Here is a 27,914-nt window from a genome sequence, read left to right as displayed (position 1 = left end):
GGACATTTTCCTGAGGCTCTTTTTTCTTTGCAGTTCAAGCAGCGGCCAAGGTCAATCCCACAAACGGCGGAGAGTGGACCATGGTCCCAGCTCAGGTAAGCCAATGCTTCGGAGTAACCCCCTTGGGACCCTTGAGGGCTGAGTACTTGCTACTCAGAGGGCAGTGTGTTCTTGCATGTGCTCTGTGTTGGCTCTGACTTTCTTCAGGCCGCAGCCTCAAGTCCTCAGCCTCCAGGGACACCTCCATTACCAAGAGCCTGACCCCTCTCCTGTGTTCGCTCCACAGATGCGGCGGCAGGACCTGGGCAGCCACCTTGCCCATCTGACTCCCTGGCGTCCCTGGAACTACATCAGGTAAGCACCCTCTGGCCTCTAGATGGAGGAGGGACACACAGTGCTGTGCCAGCTGAACACCCCGAGATCTTCTGGGCAGACCCTTTCCGTGCATTCATGACTGCAGGAGGGTATCATTTGTGGAGGTGCAGGTTATTGCAGTTCTGACGTGAGGGTTCCCCAAGCACGCTGCATCCTTCTCACTGCCCCTGGGGCCTATCCCTTGTCCTTGGAGGCAGCATACTCAGGACCTCTTCTCCACAGGTGGAGCAGGACCCCAGTGTGAAGACGGTGGTTGTGTTCCTGGAAGCTGGTCAGGAGCTCCACGTCTGCCTGGGAGATGAAGTGCTGGTCCTGGCCCCACAGACAATCTTGCAGCTCCACCTCAGCCTCCTGATGCTCGTGGTGGTCCCTGAGCACGCATTGAGGGCACCCGAAGAGCTCTTGTTGCCCTATGATGCCCAGTGGCTCCTGCCCACTCTGGAAGCTACTGCCTACGTGGTGGATATTGACCTTAGATCCATTAGCTTCACCGCCACGGGGGCAGCAGAGAGCATCCACTGCAGTCTTGAACAAGGGGAGGCCTCTGCTGCATCTGACGCCCAGCCCTCCTCTGGGTCTCTGGAATACTGGGCGCCAGGGCTCAGCCCGCCTTCCTCACAGTCGACTGAAGACAACAGCGTCTCCCTTCAAGCGAATGGCCAAGAAACTGTTTCCCACAGCAGCCACTCACCTTTCTGGCTGAATTCAAATCGACCCCCTGTGTCGGATGACTTTGGCTCCTTTCTGATGAGTCTTGACCCAGGGCCCTCCTCTGCCCTGCGACAGCTGCAACCCTGGCTGGGCCCAGAACCTCACAACTGTCCCACGACCCGCTATGGGCCTCATCGTAAGGCTCGCAGACGTCTCTTCTAGCCCTCATGGACCCCATCACTCCACTCAGCAATGCCCTGCCCCTGCTCCTTCTTGGACGTTCACTCAACTCTGCTCACACACCTCTCAGTCAGCCATGGAAAGACCTTGCACGTGATTAGACAGTCCCTTGGGAAGAATGCACATGTTGCATGCGGGACAGCATTGAGGAGACCATTATCAATAAAGAGTGCTCTTTTACATTGGTCATTGTTGTGTGCGTGCCTGCGTGTGTTCGTGTGTGTGTAAAAAAAGTTCAACACCAGACCCCTTTCCTTCATGTGCCTTGTTCTTGTGGGGCCGGCAACTTAAAGTGAACTGAACCTTGAGGGTGCATTCACATTGATTAGATTCCATTGTCCTTTCTCTGAAGTGGACCGAAAGCAATGCTGAGCAGTCCCTCAAAGCCACACCTTTCTTTGTATTATCCATTCCGACTCAAGGTGACCTTAAGCCATCTCTAGAACTTCATGGTCTCTATGTGTTGCAGAAATCTCCCAAGTGGTCAAAGGTTTCTAGGTGTCATGGATTAGCAAAGGCAATACAAGACTGGGGTCCTGCTTTCAGAACATCCAGGTCTTGAAACCCTAAGCAGCACCCTCTCTGAAGCACAGACGGGCATTCCCAGACAACAACAAGTGTCACCTCCAACCAAATAGAAACCAGATTTCCAGACCTCTCCGCAGAAGACCCTCTGGGTGGGTTTCCACACCAAGCCACACCCTGTGGGGGATTTCTGCGCTTGCAAAATCTGTGGACCCCACTGAGCTGCAAGGCATTAGCAAGAGGTGGCTTCCATTCATCCAGAGTACATTGTATACATGTTGTCCGGTGGTGGTGTTTGGCTTCAAGAATCCCTTGTCATGAAAATAGGTGCTTATTGATAAGCCTTCCCAAAGAGATTGCTCATGTTTAAAAGTCAAGAGTATCATTTCATTTACAACTTCACGAATATCATTCGTTGATCACCTCCGCCCAGGGCCCATCACCAAAACAAGCCTGGTTCAATGGTTATGATTGATTTCAGCCAAATTCAGGACTCTGGTAGAACCTAGTCTGTAGACACACGAACATTTCATAGAAGTAATCTCTCTGTCTTTCTCTCTTTCTTCTCCCTCCATCCCCCCTTCCTTCCTTCTGTCTCTCTCTCTCTCTCTCTCTCTCTCTCTCTCTCTCTCTCTCTCTCTCTCTCACTCTCTCTCTGTGAACTCACTTCCCCACCGACAAACAAGCTCTAGGAGAACCAGAGTCCTCCGCTGGGTTCATGCTCAATGTGGATACCCCCTGAGAGAATACATCAATTGTGAAAGGGCCATTGGGAAAGCGGTTAATATTCGTTGTTCTTTATTTTTCCGTCGTTTTTACGTGATGTTAAGAATCATCGCTACAAGATCTATGGACGACAGAAGGATTCAACATCTACTTCTGGAGGATGCTCACAGTTGCGCTCCTCAATGGACCACACTGTTGCAGGGAAAAGTCCATCCATGCTGTGTAGGCTACACGTCTTTCCGCTGCCGCTTTCCTTCACCATACATGGTGTCCCGTTTGAGGGACTGGTCCCTGTGGATAAATGGTCCTCTGAAATTTGCAGAGACAGCACTGAGATACCCTGATCTTTCCATTTCTAAGGGATAATCAGCACGATAGTGTACCGAGCGAAGCCCCGAAGGATTGAAGGGGGAGAAAACACAGCTCTACCGTGACGCCCTTGATGTCGCTATGAGTTCATGTCCACTCGATGGCATATTGGAATTTGTTTGGGTGCACTTCGGTGTCTTTCATGAGAAGCATCCAACAGAGAAACACACAGTTGATGCAGGAGGAGGTCTATTGTCTGTATTTTTCCATCGCAGTGGTCTAAGCAGTGGGGTACGACCTGGTTCCGTAGGGAAAGTACATCCAATGTCACCCATATATGCATGTGTAAGACCGAGCTTGATATAAAAAAGTAGTGACATATCAGGAAAATATCTTGGCCCGTCTGCATCATGGCCATTAAGTCTGATGCTAGTCCATAGGTCTGAAAGTACTATCAAATCACCCCTCAAACTCACGCTGCTACCTGCAAGGATATAACATGCAGGGAGATCACACATCCGTGGGTGCAGTGTCTTATGGATCCAGTTTCCGTGGAAACCTCTCCAGGGTTGGGGAAACCATCAGCATTGGTGCAGGACTGGAACTTCAACGTGAAGGAGAAAGAGAAACAGAGAAAACTTTGCAGAATCCTCCTGAGGAGAAGATCACACCCACAGCAGGCATGCTCAGGCTGCCATTTGGTTGACAGGCCACAAATCCGTTCCTTCACTTGATATGCTCTACTAGACAGGAGATCGTGTCAAGCACCACCACTGGGAACACATTGACCTGCTCAAGAAAGGGCCGGAAAGCAAGATTCCTCATTGGCACATGTGAAAATCTCTGGCAATCTCCTTTGGAAGAATAGAGGTAGGAAGCAAGCTGGCGAACAGCTCCAGAAGGAAACACACTGCGGTAGGCCAAAGTTGGACTTCAGCCAAGGCCAGGTGCTTTGGGTATGACGGAGCTTTCCATTCCCTCGAGGAAAACAAAAACAAAATTTGAACTCCACTGTGCACATATGAAGCACAGCAAGATGCGGAGACTAATCAGCGTGAAAACGCATTGAATACATGTGAGTTGAATGTGGATATCCCACTTGGAGAACTCCGAGTTTGGAATGCGGTCGTCTGGAGAAGTTGAAAGGATTTTCACTGGAATATGCAAATCAGGCACGTGATTGCTCCTTGATTGAGGTGTCCTACACTTCCAATGGAGGGAAATCCAATGACACCTCCCCCAAGCCCAGCGATTGCTCAGAGTTGCAAAGCGTTCCATCCCAAATGTCGCGAGACTTTCTGGGCCAATCCCCACGCTCCACGTTTTCCCGCCTCTCCATCAGTCAGAGGACGCTTGAAGCAACACAGCAACTTGAGCGATCTGCCAAGCGGATGCTCTGCGTGGGCACCCCTGAAGTGCTAACGTGACTGCACCAGGTGAAGTGAAGAATCTGAGCGCCATTCCTACCTACTCCAGTGCAATCGCTGGGGCCTGAGCTTCTCACAGAGAAAAGACTTGGCACTTGCAGCATGGAGCAGATCCGGCGTCCACGGTGCTCGTGTGATTTTGGGGTAGAATCAGAGGGAGACATCACAGAGCAAAACAGGTATGTCTGGGGAGAAATGACTCTGGAGCACTTAAGGATGCCTGCCTATAAGTGTGTGCCTCCTTCTCCACCTCTCTGCCTCTTGTGTCTTTTGTGTGTGTGTGTGTGTTTGTTTGTTTGAGTGAGAGAGAGAGACCGATAGAGGGAGAGAGGCAGAAGAGGGAGAGAGAGAGACCAACGGAGAGGGAGAGAGAGAGAGAAAGAGAGAGAGAGAGAGAGAGAGAGACCGACTTAACCAATGTGTGTGGTCTTGGGTGTAAGCAGAGACCGGGGGTCAAGGTGGCTGTGTGGTGTTGCTATCAAGTCTCTTCTGGAAAGAAGCTGATGCCAGAGCCTGTTGAGGGACATTTTCCTGAGGCTCTTTTTTCTTTGCAGTTCAAGCAGCGGCCAAGGTCAATCCCACAAACGGCGGAGAGTGGACCATGGTCCCAGCTCAGGTAAGCCAATGCTTCGGAGTAACCCCCTTGGGACCCTTGAGGGCTGAGTACTTGCTTCTCAGGGGGCAGTGTGTTCTTGCATGTGCTCTGTGTTGGCTCTGACTTTCTTCAGGCCGCAGCCTCAAGTCCTCAGCCTCCAGGGACACCTCCATTACCAAGAGCCTGACCCCTCTCCTGTGTTCGCTCCACAGATGCGGCGGCAGGACCTGGGCAGCCACCTTGCCCATCTGACTCCCTGGCGTCCCTGGAACTACATCAGGTAAGCACCCTCTGGCCTCTAGATGGAGGAGGGACACACAGTGCTGTGCCAGCTGAACACCCCGAGATCTTCTGGGCAGACCCTTTCCGTGCATTCATGACTGCAGGAGGGTAACATTTGTGGAGGTGCAGGTTATTGCAGTTCTGACGTGAGGGTTCCCCAAGCACGCTGCATCCTTCTCACTGCCCCTGGGGCCTATCCCTTGTCCTTGGAGGCAGCATACTCAGGACCTCTTCTCCACAGGTGGAGCAGGACCCCAGTGTGAAGACGGTGGTTGTGTTCCTGGAAGCTGGTCAGGAGCTCCACGTCTGCCTGGGAGATGAAGTGCTGGTCCTGGCCCCACAGACAATCGTGCAGCTCCACCTCAGCCTCCTGATGCTCGTGGTGGTCCCTGAGCACGCGTTGAGGGCACCCGAAGAGCTCTTATTGCCCTATGATGCCCAGTGGCTCCTGCCCACTCTGGAAGCTACTGCCTACGTGGTGGATATTGACCTTGGATCCATTAGCGTCACCGCCACGGGGGCAGCAAAGAGCATCCATTGCAGTCTTGAACAAGGGGAGGGCTCTGCTGCATCTGACGCCCAGCCCTCCTCAGGGTCTCTGGAATACTGGGCGCCAGGGCTCAGCCCGCCTTCCTCACAGTCGACTGAAGACAACAGCGTCTCCCTTCAAGCGAATGGCCAAGAAACTCTTTCCCACAGCAGCCACTCACCTTTCTGGCTGAATTCAAATCGACCCCCTGTGTTGGATGACTTTGGCTCCTTTCTGCAGAGTCTTGACCCAGGGCCCTCCTCTGCCCTGCGACCGCTGCAACCCTGGCTGGGCCCAGAACCTCACAACTGTCCCACGACCCGCTATGGGCCTCATCGCAAGGCTCGCAGACGTCTCTTCTAGCCCTCATGGACCCCATCACTCCACTCAGCAATGCCCTGCCCCTGCTCCTTCTTGGACGTTCACTCAACTCTGCTCACACACCTCTCAGTCAGCCATGGAAAGACCTTGCACGTGATTAGACAGTCCCTTGGGAAGAATGCACATGTTGCATGCGGGACAGCATTGAGGAGACCATTATCAATAAAGAGTGCTCTTTTACATTGGTCATTGTTGTGTGCGTGCCTGCGTGTGTTCGTGTGTGTGTAAAAAAAGTTCAACACCAGACCCCTTTCCTTCATGTGCCTTGTTCTTGTGGGGCCGGCAACTTAAAGTGAACTGAACCTTGAGGGTGCATTCACATTGATTAGATTCCATTGTCCTTTCGCTGAAGTGGACCGAAAGCAATGCTGAGCAGCCCCTCAAAGCCACACCTTTCTTTGTATTATCCATTCCGACTCAAGGTGACCTTAAGCCATCTCTAGAACTTCATGGTCTCTATGTGTTGCAGAAATCTCCCAAGTGGTCAAAGGTTTCTAGGTGTCATGGATTAGCAAAGGCAATACAAGACTGGGGTCCTGCTTTCAGAACATCCAGGTCTTGAAACCCTGAGCAGCACCCTCTCTGAAGCACAGACGGGCATTCCCAGACACCAACAAGTGTCACCTCCAACCAAATAGAAACCAGATTTCCAGACCTCTCCGCAGAAGACCCTCTGGGTGGGTTTCCACACCAAGCCACACCCTGTGGGGGATTTCTGCGCTTGCAAAATCTGTGGACCCCACTGAGCTGCAAGGCATTAGCAAGAGGTGGCTTCCATTCATCCAGAGTACATTGTATACATGTTGTCCGGTGGTGGTGGTTGGCTTCAAGAATCCCTTGTCATGAAAATAGGTGCTTATTGATAAGCCTTCCCAAAGAGATTGCTCATGTTTTAAAGTCAAGAGTATCATTTCATTTACAACTTCACGAATATCATTCTTTGATCACCTCCGCCCAGGGTCCATCGCCAAAACAAGCCTGGTTCAATGGTTATGATTGATTTCAGCCAAATTCAGGACTCTGGTAGAACCTAGTCTGTAGACACATGAACATTTCATAGAAGTAATCTCTCTGTCTTTCTCTCTTTCTTCTCCCTCCATCCCCCCTTCCTTCCTTCTGTCTCTCTCTCTCTCTCTCTCTCTCTCTCTCTCTCTCTCTCTCTCTCTCTCTCTCTCACTCTCTCTCTGTGAACTCACTTCCCCACCGACAAACAAGCTCTAGGAGAACCAGAGTCCTCCGCTGGGTTCATGCTCAATGTGGATACCCCCTGAGAGAATACATCAATTGTGAAAGGGCCATTGGAAAAGCGGTTAATATTCGTTGTTCTTTATTTTACTGTCGTTTTTACGTGATGTTAAGAATCATCGCTACAAGATCTATGGACGACAGAAGGATTCAACATCTAGTTCTGGAGGATGCTCACAGTTGTGCTCCTCAATAGACCACACTGTTGCAGGGAATAGGTCCATCGATGATGTGTAGGCTACACATCTTTCCTCTGCCGCTTTCCTTCACCAAACATGGTGTCCCGTTTGAGGGACTTGTCCCTGTGGATAAAAGATCCTCTGAAATTTGCAGAGACAGCACTGAGATACCCTGATCTTTCCATTTCTAAGGGATAATCAGCACGATATTGTACCGAGCGAAGCCCCGAATGATTGAAGGGGGAGAAAACACAGCTCTACCGTGACGCCCTTGATGTCGCTATGAGTTCATGTCCACTCGATGGCATATTGGAATTTGTTTGGGTGCACTTCGGTGCCTTTCATGAGAAGCATCCAACAGAGAAACACACAGTTGATGCAGGAGGAGGTCTATTGTCTGTATTTTTCCATCGCAGTGGTCTAAGCAGTGGGGTACGACCTGGTTCCGTAGGGAAAGTACATCCAATGTCACCCATATATGCATGTGTAAGACCGAGCTTGATATCAAAAAGTAGTGACATATCAGGAAAATATCTTGGCCCGTCTGCATCATGGCCATTAAGTCTGATGCTAGTCCATAGGTCTGAAAGTACTATCAAATCACCCCTCAAACTCACGCTGCTACCTGCAAGGATATAACATGCAGGGAGATCACACATCCGTGGGTGCAGTGTCTTATGGATCCAGTTTCCGTGGAAACCTCTCCAGGGTTGGGGAAACCATCAGCATTGGTGCAGGACTGGAACTTCAACGTGAAGGAGAAAGAGAAACAGAGAAAACTTTGCAGAATCCTCCTGAGGAGAAGATCACACCCACAGCAGGCATGCTCAGGCCGCCATTTGGTTGACAGGCCACAAATCCGTTCCTTCACTTGATATGCTCTACTAGACAGGAGATCGTGTCAAGCACCACCACTGTGAACACAATGACCTGCTCAAGAAAGGGCCGGAAAGCAAGATTCCTCATTGGCACATGTGAAAATCTCTGGCAATCTCCTTTGGAAGAATAGCGGTAGGAAGCAAGCTGGCGAACGGCTCCAGAAGGAAACACACTGCGGTAGGCCAAAGTTGGACTTCAGTCAAGGCCAGGTGCTTTGGGTATGACGGAACATTCCATTCCCTCGAGGAAAACAAAAACAAAATTTGAACTCCACTGTGCAAATGTGAAGCACGGCAAGATGCGGAGACTAATCAGCGTGAAAACGCATTGAATACATGTGAGTTGAATGTGGATATCCCACTTTCAGCCAAATTCAGGACTCTGGTAGAACCTAGTCTGTAGACACACGAACATTTCATAGAAGTAATCTCTCTGTCTTTTCATAGAAGTAATCTCTCTGTCTTTCTCTCTTTCTTCTCCCTCCATCCCCCGTTCCTTCCTTCTCTCTCTGTCTCTGTCTCTCTGTCTCTCTGTCTCTCTCTCTCTCTCTCTCTCTCTCTCTCTCTCTCTCTCTCTCTCTCACTCTCTCTCTGTGAACTCACTTCCCCACCGACAAACAAGCTCTAGGAGAACCAGAGTCCTCCGCTGGGTTCATGCTCAATGTGGATACCCCCTGAGAGAATACATCAATTGTGAAAGGGCCATTGGAAAAGCGGTTAATATTCGTTGTTCTTTATTTTTCTGTCGTTTTTACGTGATGTTAAGAATCATCGCTACAAGATCTATGGACGACAGAAGGATTCAACATCTAGTTCTGGAGGATGCTCACAGTTGTGCTCCTCAATGGACCACACTGTTGCAGGGAATAGGTCCATCCATGATGTGTAGGCTACACATCTTTCCGCTGCCGCTTTCCTTCACCACACATGGTGTCCCATTTGAGGGACTGGTCCCTGTGGATAAATGGTCCTCTGAAATTTGCAGAGACAACACTGAGATACCCTGATCTTTCCATTTCTAAGGGATAATCAGCACGATAGTGTACCGAGCGAAGCTCCGAAGGATCGAAGGGGGAGGAAACACAGCTCTACCGTGACGCCCTTGATGTCGCTATGAGTTCATGTCCACTCGATGGCATATTGGAATTTATTTGGTGCACTTTGGTGCCTTTCATGAGAAGCATCCAACAGAGAAACACACAGTTGATGCAGGAGGAGGTCTATTGTCTGTATTTTTTCATCGCAGTGGTCTAAGCAGTGGGGTACGACCTGGTTCCGTAGGGAAAGTACATCCAATGTCACCCATATATGCATGTGTAAGACCGAGCTTGATATCAAAAAGTAGTGACATATCAGGAAAATATCTTGGCCCGTCTGCATCATGGCCATTAAGTCTGATGCTAGTCCATAGGTCTGAAAGTACTATCAAATCACCCCTCAAACTCACGCTGCTACCTGCAAGGATATAACATGCAGGGAGATCACACATCCGTGGGTGCAGTGTCTTATGGATTCAGTTTCCGTGGAAACCTCTCCAGGGTTGGGGAAACCATCAGCATTGGTGCAGGACTGGAACTTCAACGTGAAGGAGAAAGAGAAACAGAGAAAACTTTGCAGAATCCTCCTGAGGAGATCACACCCACAGCAGGCATGCTCAGGCTGCCATTTGGTTGACAGGCCACAAATCCGTTCCTTCACTTGATATGCTCTACTAGACAGGAGATCGTGTCAAGCACCACCACTGTGAACACAATGACCTGCTCAAGAAAGGGCCGGAAAGCAAGATCCCTCATTGGCACATGTGAAAATCTCTGGCAATCTCCTTTGGAAGAATAGCGGTAGGAAGCAAGCTGGCGAACGGCTCCAGAAGGAAACACACTGCGGTAGGCCAAAGTTGGACTTCAGCCAAGGCCAGGTGCTTTGGGTATGACGGAACATTCCATTCCCTCGAGGAAAACAAAAACAAAATTTGAACTCCACTGTGCAAATGTGAAGCACGGCAAGATGCGGAGACTAATCAGCGTGAAAACGCATTGAATACATGTGAGTTGAATGTGGATATCCCACTTTCAGCCAAATTCAGGACTCTGGTAGAACCTAGTCTGTAGACACACGAACATTTCATAGAAGTAATCTCTCTGTCTTTTCATAGAAGTAATCTCTCTGTCTTTCTCTCTTTCTTCTCCCTCCATCCCCCGTTCCTTCCTTCTCTCTCTGTCTCTGTCTCTCTGTCTCTCTGTCTCTCTCTCTCTCTCTCTCTGTCTCTTTCTCTCTCTCTCTCTCTCTCTCTCACTCTCTCTCTGTGAACTCACTTCCCCACCGACAAACAAGCTCTAGGAGAACCAGAGTCCTCCGCTGGGTTCATGCTCAATGTGGATACCCCCTGAGAGAATACATCAATTGTGAAAGGGCCATTGGAAAAGCGGTTAATATTCGTTGTTCTTTATTTTTCTGTCGTTTTTACGTAATGTTAAGAATCATCGCTACAAGATCTATGGACGACAGAAGGATTCAACATCTAGTTCTGGAGGATGCTCACAGTTGTGCTCCTCAATGGACCACACTGTTGCAGGGAATAGGTCCATCCATGATGTGTAGGCTACACATCTTTCCGCTGCCGCTTTCCTTAACCACACATGGTGTCCCGTTTGAGGGACTGGTCCCTGTGGATAAATGGTCCTCTGAAATTTGCAGAGACAACACTGAGATACCCTGATCTTTCCATTTCTAAGGGATAATCAGCACGATAGTGTACCGAGCGAAGCTCCGAAGGATCGAAGGGGGAGGAAACACAGCTCTACCGTGACGCCCTTGATGTCGCTATGAGTTCATGTCCACTCGATGGCATATTGGAATTTGTTTGGGTGCACTTTGGTGCCTTTCATGAGAAGCATCCAACAGAGAAACACACAGTTGATGCAGGAGGAGGTCTATTGTCTGTATTTTTTCATCGCAGTGGTCTAAGCAGTGGGGTACGACCTGGTTCCGTAGGGAAAGTACATCCAATGTCACCCATATATGCATGTGTAAGACCGAGCTTGATATCAAAAAGTAGTGACATATCAGGAAAATATCTTGGCCCGTCTGCATCATGGCCATTAAGTCTGATGCTAGTCCATAGGTCTGAAAGTACTATCAAATCACCCCTCAAACTCACGCTGCTACCTGCAAGGATATAACATGCAGGGAGATCACACATCCGTGGGTGCAGTGTCTTATGGATTCAGTTTCCGTGGAAACCTCTCCAGGGTTGGTGAAACCATCAGCATTGGTGCAGGACTGGAACTTCAACGTGAAGGAGAAAGAGAAACAGAGAAAACTTTGCAGAATCCTCCTGAGGAGAAGATCACACCCACAGCAGGCATGCTCAGGCTGCCATTTGGTTGACAGGCCACAAATCCGTTCCTTCACTTGATATGCTCTACTAGACAGGAGATCGTGTCAAGCACCACCACTGTGAACACAATGACCTGCTCAAGAAAGGGCCGGAAAGCAAGATTCCTCATTGGCACATGTGAAAATCTCTGGCAATCTCCTTTGGAAGAATAGCGGTAGGAAGCAAGCTGGCGAACGGCTCCAGAAGGAAACACACTGCGGTAGGCCAAAGTTGGACTTCAGCCAAGGCCAGGTGCTTTGGGTATGACGGAACATTCCATTCCCTCGAGGAAAACAAAAACAAAATTTGAACTCCACTGTGCAAATGTGAAGCACGGCAAGATGCGGAGACTAATCAGCGTGAAAACGCATTGAATACATGTGAGTTGAATGTGGATATCCCACTTGGAGAACTCCGAGTTTGGAATGCGGTCGTCTGGAGAAGTTGAAAGGATTTTCACTGGAATATGCAAATCAGGCACGTTATTGCTCCTTGATTGAGTTGTCCTACACTTCCAATGGAGGGAAATCCAATGACACCTCCCCCAAGCCCAGCGATTGCTCAGAGTTGCAAAGCGTTCCATCCCAAATGTCGCGAGACTTTCTGGGCCAATCCCCACGCTCCACGTTTTCCCGCCTCTCCATCAGTCAGAGGACGCTTGAAGCAACACAGCAACTTGAGCGATCTGCCAAGCGGATGCTCTGCGTGGGCACCCCTGAAGTGCTAACGTGACTGCACCAGGTGAAGTGAAGAATCTGAGCGCCATTCCTACCTACTCCAGTGCAATCGCTGGGGCCTGAGCTTCTCACAGTGAAAAGACTTGGCACTTGCAGCATGGAGCAGATCCGGCGTCCACGGTGCTCGTGTGATTTTGGGGTAGAATCAGAGGGAGACATCACAGAGCAAAACAGGTATGTCTGGGGAGAAATGACTCTGGAGCACTTAAGGATGCCTGCCTATAAGTGTGTGCCTCCTTCTCCACCTCTCTGCCTCTTGTGTCTTTTGTGCGTGTGTGTGTTTGTTTGAGTGAGAGAGAGAGACCGATAGAGGGAGAGAGGCAGAAGAGGGAGAGAGAGAGAGAAAGAGAGAGAGAGAGAGAGAGACCGACTTAACCAATGTGGGTGGTCTTGGGTGTAAGCAGAGACCGAGGGTCAAGGTGGCTGTGTGGTGTTGCTATCAAGTCTCTTCTGGAAAGAAGCTGATGCCAGAGCCTGTTGAGGGACATTTTCCTGAGGCTCTTTTTTCTTTGCAGTTCAAGCAGCGGCCAAGGTCAATCCCACAAACGGCGGAGAGTGGACCATGGTCCCAGCTCAGGTAAGCCAATGCTTCGGAGTAACCCCCTTGGGACCCTTGAGGGCTGAGTACTTGCTTCTCATGGGGCAGTGTGTTCTTGCATGTGCTCTGTGTTGGCTCTGACTTTCTTCAGGCCGCAGCCTCAAGTCCTCAGCCTCCAGGGACACCTCCATTACCAAGAGCCTGACCCCTCTCCTGTGTTCGCTCCACAGATGCGGCGGCAGGACCTGGGCAGCCACCTTGCCCATCTGACTCCCTGGCGTCCCTGGAACTACATCAGGTAAGCACCCTCTGGCCTCTAGATGGAGGAGGGACACACAGTGCTGTGCCAGCTGAACACCCCGAGATCTTCTGGGCAGACCCTTTCCGTGCATTCATGATTGCAGGAGGGTAACATTTGTGGAGGTGCAGGTTATTGCAGTTCTGACGTGAGGGTTCCCCAAGCACGCTGCATCCTTCTCACTGCCCCTGGGGCCTATCCCTTGTCCTTGGAGGCAGCGTTTTCAGGACCTCTTCTCCACAGGTGGAGCAGGACACCAGTGTGAAGACGGTGGTTGTGTTCCTGGAAGCTGGTCAGGAGCTCCACGTCTGCCTGGGAGATGAAGTGCTGGTCCTGGCCCCACAGACAATCGTGCAGCTCCACCTCAGCCTCCTGATGCTCGTGGTGGTCCCTGAGCACGCGTTGAGGGCACCCGAAGAGCTCTTGTTGCCCTATGATGCCCAGTGGCTCCTGCCCACTCTGGAAGCTACTGCCTACGTGGTGGATATTGACCTTGGATCCATTAGCGTCACCGCCACGGGGGCAGCAGAGAGCATCCATTGCAGTCTTGAACAAGGGGAGGCCTCTGCTGCATCTGACGCCCAGCCCTCCTCAGGGTCTCTGGAATACTGGGCGCCAGGGCTCAGCCCGCCTTCCTCACAGTCGACTGAAGACAACAGCGTCTCCCTTCAAGCGCATGGCCAAGAAACTGTTCCCCACAGCAGCCACTCACCTTTCTGGCTGAATTCAAATCGACCCCCTGTGTCGGATGACTTTGGCTCCTTTCTGCAGAGTCTTTACCCAGGGCCCTCCTCTGCTCTGCGACCGCTGCAACCCTGGCTGGGCCCAGAACCTCACAACTGTCCCACGACCCGCTATGGGCCTCATCGCAAGGCTCGCAGACGTCTCTTCTAGCCCTCATGGACCCCATCGCTCCACTCAGCAATGCCCTGCCCCTGCTCCTTCTTGGACGTTCACTCAACTCTGCTCACACACCTCTCAGTCAGCCATGGAAAGACCTTGCACGTGATTAGACAGTCCCTTGGGAAGAATGCACATGTTGCATGCGGGACAGCATTGAGGAGACCATTATCAATAAAGAGTGCTCTTTTACATTGGTCATTGTTGTGTGCGTGCCTGCGTGTGTTCGTGTGTGTGTAAAACAAGTTCAACACCAGACCCCTTTCCTTCATGTGCCTTGTTCTTGTGGGGCCGGCAACTTAAAGTGAACTGAACCTTGAGGGTGCATTCACATTGATTAGATTCCATTGTCCTTTCGCTGAAGTGGACCGAAAGCAATGCTGAGCAGCCCCTCAAAGCCACACCTTTCTTTGTATTATCCATTCCGACTCAAGGTGACCTTAAGCCATCTCTAGAACTTCATGGTCTCTATGTGTTGCAGAAATCTCCCAAGTGGTCAAAGGTTTCTAGGTGTCATGGATTAGCAAAGGCAATACAAGACTGGGGTCCTGCTTTCAGAACATCCAGGTCTTGAAACCCTAAGCAGCACCCTCTCTGAAGCACAGACGGGCATTCCCAGACAACAACAAGTGTCACCTCCAACCAAATAGAAACCAGATTTCCAGACCTCTCCGCAGAAGACCCTCTGGATGGGTTTCCACACCAAGCCACACCCTGTGGGGGATTTCTGCGCTTGCAAAATCTGTGGACCCCACTGAGCTGCAAGGCATTAGCAAGAGGTGGCTTCCATTCATCCAGAGTACATTGTATACATGTTGTCCGGTGGTGGTGTTTGGCTTCAAGAATCCCTTGTCATGAAAATAGGTGCTTATTGATAAGCCTTCCCAAAGAGATTGCTCATGTTTTAAAGTCAAGAGTATCATTTCATTTACAACTTCACGAATATCATTCGTTGATCACCTCCGCCCAGGGCCCATCACCAAAACAAGCCTGGTTCAATGGTTATGATTGATTTCAGCCAAATTCAGGACTCTGGTAGAACCTAGTCTGTAGACACACGAACATTTCATAGAAGTAATCTCTCTGTCTTTCTCTCTTTCTTATCCCTCCATCCCCCGTTCCTTCCTTCTGTCTCTCTCTCTCTCTCTCTCTCTCTCTCTCTCTCTCTCTCTCTCTCTCTCTCTCTCTTTCTCTCTCTCTCTCCCTCTCTCTCTCTGTGAACTCACTTCCCCACCGACAAACAAGCTCAAGGAGAACCAGAGTCCTCCGCTGGGTTCATGCTCAATGTGGATACCCCCTGAGAGAATACATCAATTGTGAAAGGGCCATTGGAAAAGCGGTTAATATTCGTTGTTCTTTATTTTTCTGTCGTTTTTACGTGATGTTAAGAATCATCGCTACACGATCTATGGACGACAGAAGGATTCAACATCTAGTTCTGGAGGATGCTCACAGTTGTGCTCCTCAATGGACCACACTGTTGCAGGGAATAGGTCCATCCATGTTGTGTAGGCTACACATCTTTACGCTGCCGCTTTCCTTCACCAAACATGGTGTCCCGTTTGAGGGACTGGTCCCTGTGGATAAATGGTCCTCTGAAATTTGCAGAGACAGCACTGAGATACCCTGATCTTTCCATTTCTAAGGGATAATCAGCACGATAGTGTACCGAGCGAAGCTCCGAAGGATCGAAGGGGGAGAAAACACAGCTCTACCGTGACGCCCTTGATGTCGCTATGAGTTCATGTCCACTCGATGGCATATTGGAATTTGTTTGGGTGCACTTTGGTGCCTTTCATGAGAAGCATCCAACAGAGAAACACACAGTTGATGCAGGAGGAGGTCTATTGTCTGTATTTTTTCATCGCAGTGGTCTAAGCAGTGGGGTACGACCTGGTTCCGTAGGGAAAGTACATCCAATGTCACCCATATATGCATGTGTAAGACCGAGCTTGATATCAAAAAGTAGTGACATATCAGGAAAATATCTTGGCCCGTCTGCATCATGGCCATTAAGTCTGATGCTAGTCCATAGGTCTGAAAGTACTATCAAATCACCCCTCAAACTCATGCTGCTACCTGCAAGGATATAACATGCAGGGAGATCACACATCCGTGGGTGCAGTGTCTTATGGATCCAGTTTCCGTGGAAACCTCTCCAGGGTTGGGGAAACCATCAGCATTGGTGCAGGACTGGAACTTCAACGTGAAGGAGAAAGAGAAACAGAGAAAACTTTGCAGAATCCTCCTGAGGAGAAGATCACACCCACAGCAGGCATGCTCAGGCTGCCATTTGGTTGACAGGCCACAAATCCGTTCCTTCACTTGATATGCTCTACTAGACAGGAGATCGTGTCAAGCACCACCACTGGGAACACATTGACCTGCTCAAGAAAGGGCCGGAAAGCAAGATTCCTCATTGGCACATGTGAAAATCTCTGGCAATCTCCTTTGGAAGAATAGCGGTAGGAAGCAAGCTGGCGAACAGCTCCAGAAGGAAACACACTGCGGTAGGCCAAAGTTGGACTTCAGCCAAGGCCAGGTGCTTTGGGTATGACGGAGCATTCCATTCCCTCGAGGAAAACAAAAACAAAATTTGAACTCCACTGTGCAAATGTGAAGCACGGCAAGATGCGGAGACTAATAAGCGTGAAAGCGCATTGAATACATGTGAGTTGAATGTGGATATCCCACTTGGAGAACTCTGAGTTTGGAATGCGGTCGTCTGGAGAAGTTGAAAGGATTTTCACTGGAATATGCAAATCAGGCACGTGATTGCTCCTTGATTGAGTTGTCCTACACTTCCAATGGAGGGAAATCCAATGACACCTCCCCCAAGCCCAGCGATTGCTCAGAGTTGCAAAGCGTTCCATCCCAAATGTCGCGAGACATTCTGGGCCAATCCCCACGCTCCACGTTTTCCCGCCTCTCCATCAGTCAGAGGACGCTTGAAGCAACACAGCAACTTGAGCGATCTGCCAAGCGGATGCTCTGTGTGGGCACCCCTGAAGTGCTAACGTGACTGCACCAGGTGAAGTGAAGAATCTGAGCGCCATTCCTACCTACTCCAGTGCAATCGCTGGGGTCTGAGATTCTCACAGTGAAAAGACTTGGCACTTGCAGCATGGAGCAGATCCGGCGTCCACGGTGCTCGTGTGATTTTGGGGTAGAATCAGAGGGAGACATCACAGAGCAAAACAGGTATGTCTGGGGAGAAATGACTCTGGAGCACTTAAGGATGCCTGCCTATAAGTGTGTGCCTCCTTCTCCACCTCTCTGCCTCTTGTGTCTTTTGTGTGTGTGTGTGTTTGTTTGAGTGAGAGAGAGAGACCGATAGAGGGAGAGAGGCAGAAGAGGGAGAGAGAGAGACCAAGGGAGAGGGAGAGAGAGAGAGAAAGAGAGAGAGAGAGAGAGAGAGAGAGAGACCGACTTAACCAATGTGTGTGGTCTTGGGTGTAAGCAGAGACCGGGGGTCAAGGTGGCTGTGTGGTGTTGCTATCAAGTCTCTTCTGGAAAGAAGCTGATGCCAGAGCCTGTTGAGGGACATTTTCCTGAGGCTCTTTTTTCTTTGCAGTTCAAGCAGCGGCCAAGGTCAATCCCACAAACGGCGGAGAGTGGACCATGGTCCCAGCTCAGGTAAGCCAATGCTTCGGAGTAACCCCCTTGGGACCCTTGAGGGCTGAGTACTTGCTTCTCAGGGGGCAGTGTGTTCTTGCATGTGCTCTGTGTTGGCTCTGACTTTCTTCAGGCCGCAGCCTCAAGTCCTCAGCCTCCAGGGACACCTCCATTACCAAGAGCCTAACCCCTCTCCTGTGTTCGCTCCACAGATGCGGCGGCAGGACCTGGGCAGCCACCTTGCCCATCTGACTCCCTGGCGTCCCTGGAACTACATCAGGTAAGCACCCTCTGGCCTCTAGATGGAGGAGGGACACACAGTGCTGTGCCAGCTGAACACCCCGAGATCTTCTGGGCAGACCCTTTCCATGCATTCATGACTGCAGGAGGGTAACATTTGTGGAGGTGCAGGTTATTGCAGTTCTGACGTGAGGGTTCCCCAAGCACGCTGCATCCTTCTCACTGCCCCTGGGGCCTATCCCTTGTCCTTGGAGGCAGCATACTCAGGACCTCTTCTCCACAGGTGGAGCAGGACCCCAGTGTGAAGACGGTGGTTGTGTTCCTGGAAGCTGGTCAGGAGCTCCACGTCTGCCTGGGAGATGAAGTGCTGGTCCTGGCCCCACAGACAATCGTGTAGCTCCACCTCAGACTCCTGATGCTCGTGGTGGTCCCTGAGCACGCGTTGAGGGCACCCGAAGAGCTCTTGTTGCCCTATGATGCCCAGTGGCTCCTGCCCACTCTGGAAGCTACTGCCTACGTGGTGGATATTGACCTTGGATCCATTAGCGTCACCGCCACGGGGGCAGCAGAGAGCATCCATTGCAGTCTTGAACAAGGGGAGGGCTCTGCTGCATCTGTCGCCCAGCCCTCCTCAGGGTCTCTGGAATACTGGGCGCCAGGGCTCAGCCCGCCTTCCTCACAGTCGACTGAAGACAACAGCGTCTCCCTTCAAGCGAATGGCCAAGAAACTGTTTCCCACAGCAGCCACTCACCTTTCTGGCTGAATTCAAATCGACCCCCTGTGTCGGATGACTTTGGCTCCTTTCTGCAGAGTCTTGACCCAGGGCCCTCCTCTGCCCTGCGACCGCTGCAACCCTGGCTGGGCCCAGAACCTCACAACTGTCCCACGACCCGCTATGGGCCTCATCGCAAGGCTCGCAGACGTCTCTTCTAGCCCTCATGGACCCCATCACTCCACTCAGCAATGCCCTGCCCCTGCTCCTTCTTGGACGTTCACTCAACTCTGCTCACACACCTCTCAGTCAGCCATGGAAAGACCTTGCACGTGATTAGACAGTCCCTTGGGAAGAATGCACATGTTGCATGCGGGACAGCATTGAGGAGACCATTATCAATAAAGAGTGCTCTTTTACATTGGTCATTGTTGTGTGCGTGCCTGCGTGTGTTCCTGTGTGTGTAAAAAAAGTTCAACACCAGACCCCTTTCCTTCATGTGCCTTGTTCTTGTGGGGCCGGCAACTTAAAGTGAACTGAACCTTGAGGGTGCATTCACATTGATTAGATTCCATTGTCCTTTCGCTGAAGTGGACCGAAAGCAATGCTGAGCAGCACCTCAAAGCCACACCTTTCTTTGTATTATCCATTCCGACTCAAGGTGACCTTAAGCCATCTCTAGAACTTCATGGTCTCTATGTGTTGCAGAAATCTCCCAAGTGGTCAAAGGTTTCTAGGTGTCATGGATTAGCAAAGGCAATACAAGACTGGGGTCCTGCTTTCAGAACATCCAGGTCTTGAAACCCTAAGCAGCACCCTCTCTGAAGCACAGACGGACATTCCCAGACACCAACAAGTGTCACCTCCAACCAAATAGAAACCAGATTTCCAGACTTCTCAGCAGAAGACCCTCTGGGTCGGTTTCCACACCAAGCCACACCCTGTGGGGGATTTCTGCGCTTGCAAAATCTGTGGACCCCACTGAGCTGCAAGGCATTAGCAAGAGGTGGCTTCCATTCATCCAGAGTACATTGTATACATGTTGTCCGGTGGTGGTGTTTGGCTTCAAGAATCCCTTGTCATGAAAATAGGTGCTTATTGATAAGCCTTCCCAAAGAGATTGCTCATGTTTTAAAGTCAAGAGTATCATTTCATTTACAACTTCACGAATATCATTCGTTGATCACCTCCGCCCAGGGCCCATCACCAAAACAAGCCTGGTTCAATGGTTATGATTGATTTCAGCCAAATTCAGGACTCTGGTAGAACCTAGTCTGTAGACACACGAACATTTCATAGAAGTAATCTCTCTGTCTTTCTCTCTTTCTTCTCCCTCCATCCCCAGTTCCTTCCTTCTGTCTCTTTCTCTCTCTCTCTCTCTCTCTCTCTCTCTCTCTCTCTCTCTCTCTCTCTCTCTCTCTCTTTCTCTCTCTCTCTCTCTCTGTGAACTAACTCCCGCACCGACAAACAAGCTCTAGGAGAACCAGAGTCCTCCGCTGAGTTCATGCTCAATGTGGATACCCCCTGAGAGAATACATCAATTGTGAAAGGGCCATTGGAAAAGCGGTTAATATTCATTGTTCTTTATTTTTCTGTCGTTTTTACGTGATGTTAAGAATCATCGCTACAAGATCTATGGACGACAGAAGGATTCAAAATCTAGTTCTGGAGGATGCTCACAGTTGCTCTCCTCAATGGACCACACTGTTGCAGGGAATAGGTCCATCCATGATGTGTAGGCTACACATCTTTCCGCTGCCGCTTTCCTTCACCAAACATGGTGTCCCGTTTGAGGGACTGGTCCCTGTGGATAAATGGTCCTCTGAAATTTGCAGAGACAGCACTGAGATACCCTGATCTTTCCATTTCTAAGGGATAATCAGCACGATAGTGTACCGAGCGAAGCCCCGAAGGATTGAAGGGGGAGAAAACACAGCTCTACCCTGACGCCCTTGATGTCGCTATGAGTTCATGTCCACTCGATGGCATATTGGAATTTGTTTGGGTGCACTTTGGTGCCTTTCATGAGAAGCATCCAACAGAGAAGCACACAGTTGATGCAGGAGGAGGTCTATTGTCTGTATTTTTCCATCGCTGTGGTCTAAGCAGTGGGGTACGACCTGGTTCCGTAGGGATAGTACATCCAATGTCACCCATATATGCATGTGTAAGACCGAGCTTGATATCAAAAAGTAGTGACATATCAGGAAAATATATTGGCCCGTCTGCATCATGGCCATTAAGTCTGATGCTAGTCCATAGGTCTGAAAGTACTATCAAATCACCCCTCAAACTCATGCTGCTACCTGCAAGGATATAACATGCAGGGAGATCACACATCCGTGGGTGCAGTGTCTTATGGATCCAGTTTCCGTGGAAACCTCTCCAGGGTTGGGGAAACCATCAGCATTGGTGCAGGACTGGAACTTCAACGTGAAGGAGAAAGAGAAACAGAGAAAACTTTGCAGAATCCTCCTGAGGAGAAGATCACACCCAAAGCAGGCATGCTCAGACTGCCATTTGGTTGACAGGCCACAAATCCGTTCCTTCACTTGATATGCTCTACTAGACAGGAGATCGTGTCAAGCACCACCACTGGGAACACATTGACCTGCTCAAGAAAGGGCCGGAAAGCAAGATTCCTCATTGGCACATGTGAAAATCTCTGGCAATCTCCTTTGGAAGAATAGCGGTAGGAAGCCAGCTGGCGAACGACTCCAGAAGGAAACACACGGCGGTAGGCCAAAGTTGGACTTCAGCCAAGGCCAGGTGCTTTGGGTATGACGGAGCATTCCATTCCCTCGAGGAAAACAAAAACAAAATTTGAACTCCACTGTGCAAATGTGAAGCACGGCAAGATGCGGAGAGTAATCAGCGTGAAAACGCATTGAATACATGTGAGTTGAATGTGGATATCCCACTTGGAGAACTCCGAGTTTGGAATGCGGTCGCCTGGAGAAGTTGAAAGGATTTTCACTGGAATATGCAAATCAGGCACGTGATTGCTCCTTGATTGAGTTGTCCTACACTTCCAATGGAGGGAAATCCAATGACACCTCCCCCAAGCCCAGCGATTGCTCAGAGTTGCAAAGCGTTCCATCCCAAATGTCGCGAGACTTTCTGGGCCAATCCCCACGCTCCACTTTTTCCCGCCTCTCCATCAGTCAGAGGACGCTTGAAGCAACACAGCATCTTGAGCGATCTGCCAAGCAGATGCTCTGCGTGGGCACCCCTGAAGTGCTAACGTGACTGCACCAGGTGAAGTGAAGAATCTGAGCGCCATTCCTACCTACTCCAGTGCAATCGCTGGGGCCTGAGCTTCTCACAGAGAAAAGACTTGGCACTTGCAGCATGGAGCAGATCGGGCGTCCATGGTGCTCGTGTGATTTTGGGGTAGAATCAGAGGGAGACATCACAGAGCAAAACAGGTATGTCTGGGGAGAAATGACTCTGGAGCACTTAAGGATGCCTGCCTATAAGTGCGTGCCTCCTTCTCCACCTCTCTGCCTCTTGTGTCTTTTGTGTGTGTGTGTTTGTGTTTGTTTGTTTGAGTGAGAGAGAGAGACCGATAGAGGGAGAGAGGCAGAAGAGGGAGAGAGAGAGACCAACGGAGAGGGAGAGAGAGAGAGAAAGAGAGAGAGAGAGAGAGACCGACTTAACCAGTGTGTGGTCTTGGGTGTAAGCAGAGACCGGGGGTCAAGGTGTCTGTGTGGTGTTGCTATCAAGTCTCTTCTGGAAAGAAGCTGATGCCAGAGCCTGTTGAGGGACATTTTCCTGAGGCTCTTTTTTCTTTGCAGTTCAAGCAGCGGCCAAGGTCAATCCCACAAACGGCGGAGAGTGGACCATGGTCCCAGCTCAGGTAAGCCAATGCTTCGGAGTAACCCCCTTGGGACCCTTGAGGGCTGAGTACTTGCTTCTCAGGGGGCAGTGTGTTCTTGCATGTGCTCTGTGTTGGCTCTGACTTTCTTCAGGCCGCAGCCTCAAGTCCTCAGCCTCCAGGGACACCTCCATTACCAAGAGCCTGACCCCTCTCCTGTGTTCGCTCCACAGATGCGGCGGCAGGACCTGGGCAGCCACCTTGCCCATCTGACTCCCTGGCGTCCCTGGAACTACATCAGGTAAGCACCCTCTGGCCTCTAGATGGAGGAGGGACACACAGTGCTGTGCCAGCTGAACACCCCGAGATCTTCTGGGCAGACCCTTTCCGTGCATTCATGACTGCAGGAGGGTAACATTTGTGGAGGTGCAGGTTATTGCAGTTCTGACGTGAGGGTTCCCCAAGCACGCTGCATCCTTCTCACTGCCCCTGGGGCCTATCCCTTGTCCTTGGAGGCAGCATACTCAGGACCTCTTCTCCACAGGTGGAGCAGGACCCCAGTGTGAAGACGGTGGTTGTGTTCCTGGAAGCTGGTCAGGAGCTCCACGTCTGCCTGGGAGATGAAGTGCTGGTCCTGGCCCCACAGACAATCGTGCAGCTCCACCTCAGCCTCCTGATGCTCGTGGTGGTCCCTGAGCACGCGTTGAGGGCACCCGAAGAGCTCTTGTGGCCCTATGATGCCCAGTGGCTCCTGCCCACTCTGGAAGCTACTGCCTACCTGGTGGATATTGACCTTGGATCCATTAGCGTCACCGCCACGGGGGCAGCAGAGAGCATCCATTGCAGTCTTGAACAAGGGGAGGGCTCTGCTGCATCTGACGCCCAGCCCTCCTCAGGGTCTCTGGAATACTGGGCGCCAGGGCTCAGCCCGCCTTCCTCACAGTCGACTGAAGACAACAGCGTCTCCCTTCAAGCGAATGGCCAAGAAACTCTTTCCCACAGCAGCCACTCAACTTTCTGGCTGAATTCAAATCGACCCCCTGTGTCGGATGACTTTGGCTCCTTTCTGCAGAGTCTTGACCCAGGGCCCTCCTCTGCCCTGCGCCCGCTGCAACCCTGGCTGGGCCCAGAACCTCACAACTGTCCCACGACCCGCTATGGGCCTCATCGCAAGGCTCGCAGACGTCTCTTCTAGCCCTCATGGACCCCATCACTCCACTCAGCAATGCCCTGCCCCTGCTCCTTCTTGGACGTTCACTCAACTCTGCTCACACACCTCTCAGTCAGCCATGGAAAGACCTTGCACGTGATTAGACAGTCCCTTGGGAAGAATGCACATGTTGCATGCGGGACAGCATTGAGGAGACCATTATCAATAAAGAGTGCTCTTTTACATTGGTCATTGTTGTGTGCGTGCCTGCGTGTGTTCGTGTGTGTGTAAAAAAAGTTCAACACCAGACCCCTTTCCTTCATGTGCCTTGTTCTTGTGGGGCCGGCAACTTAAAGTGAACTGAACCTTGAGGGTGCATTCACATTGATTAGATTCCATTGTCCTTTCGCTGAAGTGGACCGAAAGCAATGCTGAGCAGCCCCTCAAAGCCACACCTTTCTTTGTATTATCCATTCCGACTCAAGGTGACCTTAAGCCATCTCTAGAACTTCATGGTCTCTATGTGTTGCAGAAATCTCCCAAGTGGTCAAAGGTTTCTAGGTGTCATGGATTAGCAAAGGCAATACAAGACTGGGGTCCTGCTTTCAGAACATCCAGGTCTTGAAACCCTAAGCAGCACCCTCTCTGAAGCACAGACGGACATTCCCAGACACCAACAAGTGTCACCTCCAACCAAATAGAAACCAGATTTCCAGACTTCTCAGCAGAAGACCCTCTGGGTGGGTTTCCACACCAAGCCACACCCTGTGGGGGATTTCTGCGCTTGCAAAATCTGTGGACCCCACTGAGCTGCAAGGCATTAGCAAGAGGTGGCTTCCATTCATCCAGAGTACATTGTATACATGTTGTCCGGTGGTGGTGTTTGGCTTCAAGAATCCCTTGTCATGAAAATAGGTGCTTATTGATAAGCCTTCCCAAAGAGATTGCTCATGTTTTAAAGTCAAGAGTATCATTTCATTTACAACTTCATGAATATCATTCGTTGATCACCTCCGCCCAGGGCCCATCACCAAAACAAGCCTGGTTCAATGGTTATGATTGATTTCAGCCAAATTCAGGACTCTGGTAGAACCTAGTCTGTAGACACACGAACATTTCATTGAAGTAATCTCTCTGTCTTTCTCTCTTTCTTATCCCTCCATCCCCCGTTCCTTCCTTCTCTCTCTCTCTCTCTCTCTCTCTCTCTCTCTCTCTCTCTCACTCTCTCTCTCTCTCTCTCTCTCTCTCTCTGTGAACTAACTTCCGCACCGACAAACAAGCTCTAGGAGAACCAGAGTCCTCCGCTGAGTTCATGCTCAATGTGGATACCCCCTGAGAGAATACATCAATTGTGAAAGGGCCATTGGAAAAGCGGTTAATATTCATTGTTCTTTATTTTTCTGTCGTTTTTACGTGATATTAAGAATCATCGCTACAAGATCTATGGACGACAGAAGGATTCAACATCTAGTTCTGGAGGATGCTCACAGTTGCTCTCCTCAATGGACCACACTGTTGCAGGGAATAGGTCCATCCATGATGTGTAGGCTACACATCTTTCCGCTGCCGCTTTCCTTCACCAAACATGGTGTCCCGTTTGAGGGACTGGTCCCTGTGGATAAATGGTCCTCTGAAATTTGCAGAGACAGCACTGAGATACCCTGATCTTTCCATTTCTAAGGGATAATCAGCACAATAGTGTACCGAGCGAAGCCCCGAAGGATTGAAGGGGGAGAAAACACAGCTCTACCCTGACGCCCTTGATGTCGCTATGAGTTCATGTTCACTCGATTGCATATTGGAATTTGTTTGGGTGCACTTTGGTGCCTTTCATGAGAAGCATCCAACAGAGAAACACACAGTTGATGCAGGAGGAGGTCTATTGTCTATATTTTTCCATCGCAGTGGTCTAAGCAGTGGGGTACGACCTGGTTCCGTAGGGATAGTACATCCAATGTCACCCATATATGCATTTGTAAGACTGAGCTTGATATCAAAAAGTAGTGACATATCAGGAAAATATATTGGCCCGTCTGCATCATGGCCATTAAGTCTGATGCTAGTCCATAGGTCTGAAAGTACTATCAAATCACCCCTCAAACTCATGCTGCTACCTGCAAGGATATAACATGCAGGGAGATCACACATCCGTGGGTGCAGTGTCTTATGGATCCAGTTTCCGTGGAAACCTCTCCAGGGTTGGGGAAACCATCAGCATTGGTGCAGGACTGGAACTTCAACGTGAAGGAGAAAGAGAAACAGAGAAAACTTTGCAGAATCCTCCTGAGGAGAAGATCACACCCAAAGCAGGCATGCTCAGACTGCCATTTGGTTGACAGGCCACAAATCCGTTCCTTCACTTGATATGCTCTACTAGACAGGAGATCGTGTCAAGCACCACCACTGGGAACACATTGACCTGCTCAAGAAAGGGCCGGAAAGCAAGATTCCTCATTGGCACATGTGAAAATCTCTGGCAATCTCCTTTGGAAGAATAGCGGTAGGAAGCCAGCTGGCGAACGACTCCAGAAGGAAACACACGGCGGTAGGCCAAAGTTGGACTTCAGCCAAGGCCAGGTGCTTTGGGTATGACGGAGCATTCCATTCCCTCGAGGAAAACAAAAACAAAATTTGAACTCCACTGTGCAAATGTGAAGCACGGCAAGATGCGGAGAGTAATCAGCGTGAAAACGCATTGAATACATGTGAGTTGAATGTGGATATCCCACTTGGAGAACTCCGAGTTTGGAATGCGGTCGCCTGGAGAAGTTGAAAGGATTTTCACTGGAATATGCAAATCAGGCACGTGATTGCTCCTTGATTGAGTTGTCCTACACTTCCAATGGAGGGAAATCCAATGACACCTCCCCCAAGCCCAGCGATTGCTCAGAGTTGCAAAGCGTTCCATCCCAAATGTCGCGAGACTTTCTGGGCCAATCCCCACGCTCCACGTTTTCCCGCCTCTCCATCAGTCAGAGGAAGCTTGAAGCAACACAGCATCTTGAGCGATCTGCCAAGCAGATGCTCTGCGTGGGCACCCCTGAAGTGCTAACGTGACTGCACCAGGTGAAGTGAAGAATCTGAGCGCCATTCCTACCTACTCCAGTGCAATCGCTGGGGCCTGAGCTTCTCACAGAGAAAAGACTTGGCACTTGCAGCATGGAGCAGATCGGGCGTCCATGGTGCTCGTGTGATTTTGGGGTAGAATCAGAGGGAGACATCACAGAGCAAAACAGGTATGTCTGGGGAGAAATGACTCTGGAGCACTTAAGGTTGCCTGCCTATAAGTGTGTGCCTCCTTCTCCACCTCTCTGCCTCTTGTGTCTTTTGTGTGTGTGTGTGTGTGTTTGTTTGTTTGAGTGAGAGAGAGAGACCGATAGAGGGAGAGAGGCAGAAGAGGGAGAGAGAGAGACCAACGGAGAGGGAGAGAGAGAGAGAAAGAGAGAGAGAGAGAGAGACCGACTTAACCAATGTGTGTGGTCTTGGGTGTAAGCAGAGACCGGGGGTCAAGGTGGCTGTGTGGTGTTGCTATCAAGTCTCTTCTGGAAAGAAGCTGATGCCAGAGCCTGTTGAGGGACATTTTCCTGAGGCTCTTTTTTCTTTGCAGTTCAAGCAGCGGCCAAGGTCAATCCCACAAACGGCAGAGAGTGGACCATGGTCCCAGCTCAGGTAAGCCAATGCTTCGGAGTAACCCCCTTGGGACCCTTGAGGGCTGAGTACTTGCTTCTCAGGGGGCAGTGTGTTCTTGCATGTGCTCTGTGTTGGCTCTGACTTTCTTCAGGCCACAGCCTCAAGTCCTCAGCCTCCAGGGACACCTCCATTACCAAGAGCCTGACCCCTCTCCTGTGTTCGCTCCACAGATGCGGCGGCAGGACCTGGGCAGCCACCTTGCCCATCTGACTCCCTGGCGTCCCTGGAACTACATCAGGTAAGCACCCTCTGGCCTCTAGATGGAGGAGGGACACACAGTGCTGTGCCAGCTGAACACCCCGAGATCTTCTGGGCAGACCCTTTCCGTGCATTCATGACTGCAGGAGGGTAACATTTGTGGAGGTGCAGTTTATTGCAGTTCTGACGTGAGGGTTCCCCAAGCACGCTGCATCCTTCTCACTGCCCCTGGGGCCTATCCCTTGTCCTTGGAGGCAGCATACTCAGGACCTCTTCTCCACAGGTGGAGCAGGACCCCAG

The sequence above is a fragment of the Tenrec ecaudatus genome, chromosome 1 (genome assembly GCF_050624435.1).
Source record: "Tenrec ecaudatus isolate mTenEca1 chromosome 1, mTenEca1.hap1, whole genome shotgun sequence".
In the NCBI taxonomy this organism is placed as follows: domain Eukaryota; kingdom Metazoa; phylum Chordata; class Mammalia; order Afrosoricida; family Tenrecidae; genus Tenrec; species Tenrec ecaudatus.
The sequence above is the reverse complement of the archived record's forward strand: the minus strand, read 5'-3'. Positions refer to the sequence as shown.